The sequence below is a fragment of the Aethalodelphis obliquidens genome, unplaced genomic scaffold, assembly GCF_003676395.1.
Source record: "Aethalodelphis obliquidens isolate GAN/ISIS:26980383/991018 unplaced genomic scaffold, ASM367639v1 scaffold8, whole genome shotgun sequence".
Taxonomy (NCBI): domain Eukaryota; kingdom Metazoa; phylum Chordata; class Mammalia; order Artiodactyla; family Delphinidae; genus Aethalodelphis; species Aethalodelphis obliquidens.
Genome location: NW_020837952.1, coordinates 30,493,869 through 30,497,224, shown reverse-complemented (window position 1 = coordinate 30,497,224; position 3,356 = coordinate 30,493,869). Strand labels below are relative to the sequence as shown.

The 3,356-nt window shown below is 34.3% G+C and overlaps 1 non-coding gene across 1 annotated transcript; it reads right to left on the bottom strand.

Annotated features, from left to right (window-relative positions):
* Positions 1–2,866: 2,866 nt before the first annotated feature.
* LOC113621382 (U6 spliceosomal RNA) lies at positions 2,867–2,973 on the bottom strand. The gene has a single exon (XR_003433168.1). It is a non-coding gene; the product is annotated as a U6 spliceosomal RNA (small nuclear RNA).
* Between the last annotated feature and the right edge of the window lie 383 nt (positions 2,974–3,356).

Here is a 3,356-nt window from a genome sequence, read left to right as displayed (position 1 = left end):
ATTTATATTAATTAAAATTAAATAAAATTGAAAATTTAGTTCCTCAGTTTCACTGACCACATTTCAAGTGTCCCATGTAGCTAATTTTTAGACAGTAGAGATATAGAAATTTCTATCATCAATAGTTCTACTGGACAGTAATAATCTAATTGTTTTTAATAAAGAAATCCTGTAGATATTTAAAAAAATTATTTCTTATATTTTCTACTTATTAATTTTACATTTTAACTATATTAATCTATATTAATTTCTTCCTCTGATTTTTTTGGTTTATTTTATATTTCTTTCTCAAATGTTCTGTAGGCTGAGTAAGAAGTTCCTTCCTTCCTTCCTCCTTTTCTTCATTTAATTATTTATTATCAAATTCATTAAGGCTATACATTTACTTTTGAATTCAGTTTTTCTGAATCTTAAAAGTTTTAAAATACAGCTTTTGGATACAAGGATTACATAGGTATAAATTTCATCATTTCTAAATGGTTAAGATCTTTTTATGATTTATTTTCAATTTTATCGGATCATTATCAGATAACTGTTAATATAGTTACCTGATAACAGCACGACACTTGTTTTAAATATGTATAATTTTGGTGATAATCTATTATAAATATTTCATGTTCATACCAAAAATAATGCATATTCTTTATTTACTTATTAACGAGTACTAGATAGAGTCAATAACTTTTATCATATTTCCCAATTCTGCTATGATTTTACTGATTTTACTTTTCTATTATATTTTTCCAATTTGGAAAAATTTGTCTCTTAGTACAATTATATTGTTATAACGGTCTTTTTTCTTTTGGATAATTTTTGCATAATTTATTAGTTTCTATGTTATATGGCACATAAAAATAAAGGTTTATTGTATATTTTATTAGACACTTGCATCATATTTTATGTATCCTCTTTATTATTATTACAGTTAAATTCAATCTTAGCTAATAGTATTTCTTTTTGTTTGCACTTGCTTATTATTGATTTATCTATTATTCCTTGGTTTCAAACTATCTTATTTTGTTTTAAGTTGTTGCTAGGTTGTTACCAGTGAAGAGTCTAGACTTAATTATACTATTGTTATGTTGTTCTTTTGAAACCTAATATAACTGTTTTGACTTTCCTTGGAATGAATATATATATATATCCTTGTTTGCTGCTTATGTCTCTTACCCCTAAACCACCATATTTGCTTAGTCATCTCCACATACATCTTTGTATATAGCCATGCATGGTCATGCTCCACAGACTACCATTTCAACCTTGCTCTCCTATTAATGGCAACTATACTCACCTTGCTTGCACTTGTCTTCTGCTATTCAGAGATTAATCATCCTCATTGTTACTAGGGATTTCAGTCCTATGACAGCATCTTGTAACAAGAATCCTAGTCTAAAAATGAAGAGACATGGCTGAACATTTTATCAGTGCTGCTGCCCACTCACAGTGCATTCCTTTTTATCTTTAAATGACAAGTCACAGGCCTCCTGAGGAAAGACAGCTGGCGTAGTTTATCATCTTTCATAACAGATCCATTCTACAATACCCACTTCAGGCACGACCATTTTTCTCCACAATCTGCCATGGCAGTTCTAGCATCTTCTTTACTGTGTGTGGTCAATCTATTTCAAAGTGTCCAAGGGACATCTCAGAAACATTTTCGAATTGGTTACTAGGACCGAAGTCAAGGTTTAAATTTTGTGTCATGAAAGTGTTTCCATATTGGCAAACTCTTTGTTTTTCACCTTTATATTCTGTGCCCCTTGATTCAGCTCCCTCAGGATCTGCTCATATCCTCCCACTTCCTGTTGCTACATGACTTATGGCAGCTCTTTGTCATGTAGGCTTTCCTCTCTTAGCAGGCCTAGCACTTCTCCAGTTGGTTATCTTATGATTTGATCTGTTAAGCAGGCGGGGTTATGGGAGCCTATGTTGAAGAAGACAAAAATTGCCTGGGACTCACCTGCCCAGAGCACAGCTAAGAAACAGAACATTTTTTTAAATGACTCTGAAGTGTCACCATAGATGTCACTAAAGCTCATACATTGTTTTGATCCTCACTTAGAGCCCATTTCCCTTTGTATGGACCCACTCAGCCCCCAGAGTTAGTATGAACATTATTTTAAACTAAAGACTTTTGAGATACAGCAGATATAGAAAGCTTGGAGCTTCCCTTATCTGACTAAAAGGCAGAAACTTTGGAAGTGAAGCTGCCATAAATCCCCTCTTTCAGGAAGCTTCGCTCGCAGGAGAAGACCAATCATTCTCACTGGATGAGAAATTGCATAAACAAACATTATCACAAACTTTCATACCATCCATTTTTCTTCCCTAAAAAAGGTTCATTTGTTCTTCCCATAGAAGCCCTCTCTCCCCCTTCCCTTTCCCTGTTAAGCTGGTATATAAACTTCTATCTCGAGATGTTCGGTGAGCCTCTTCATCTGAATGCTCCCACACACATATGAATAAAACTTGTGTATTTTTCCTCCGGTGGGGGGGAAAACTGCCTGGGAAAGCACATCTGAGGGTTCCATATAGTCCTAAAGCAAGGGGCTATATTTTATCCTTTAGCAAGAGGACAAAATACAGTGCTACTTTTCTAGGTCTAGAAATTTCAGAGGGACTTGGGCCCTCAAGATATTCTAGTTCATCTACCTAATGTTCCCATCCCAAGTCTCAGGATCCTTCATAACTGTAATCCAAATTTCATGAAAGAGATTTGCCAAGATGAGTACTCAACTTTCTTCTATATTTTTCTGTTCTTTAAATAAACTTCTATGCTAGTCTCTTAACATGATCAGCCCTCCCATTATAGGAAATGATTGTTTTATCAGATGTTACTAAGGAAGCCTCTGACTCACATTTTTATTTTAATATGGAGTGCTTCATGAATTTGCATGTCATCCTTGCACAGGGGCCATGCTATTCTTCTCTGTATCTTTCCAATTTTATTGTATGTACTGCTGAAGCAAGCACTGACTCTCACATTTTTATTTAAATTATTGGAATTGATGTTTGATCACCCTAAGTCTGCCACTTTTTCTTTTCAAAGTACCAGTGTTGCTTACCAGCAGCTATCTAATTTCTCAACTATTATCATTACTATAATAGCCATATTTCTCAAAGACCAGAGATATTTTATTGATCAGATATCAAATGTCAGTGCACCCCTTTCCAACCGCAGATAAGTCAAATTCACTAGAGGTGAAAGTTTTAAGAATTGCAGTTTCACAGTAGACCAGTGACTGTCAATTTTCTACCTACCATCTGAGATGGGGTCTTCACTTCAGCTGGCCACCAAATTTTCAACTCCACAATCCCATTCTAGAGTCAGCTTCCTAGGGATCACTTCTTACATC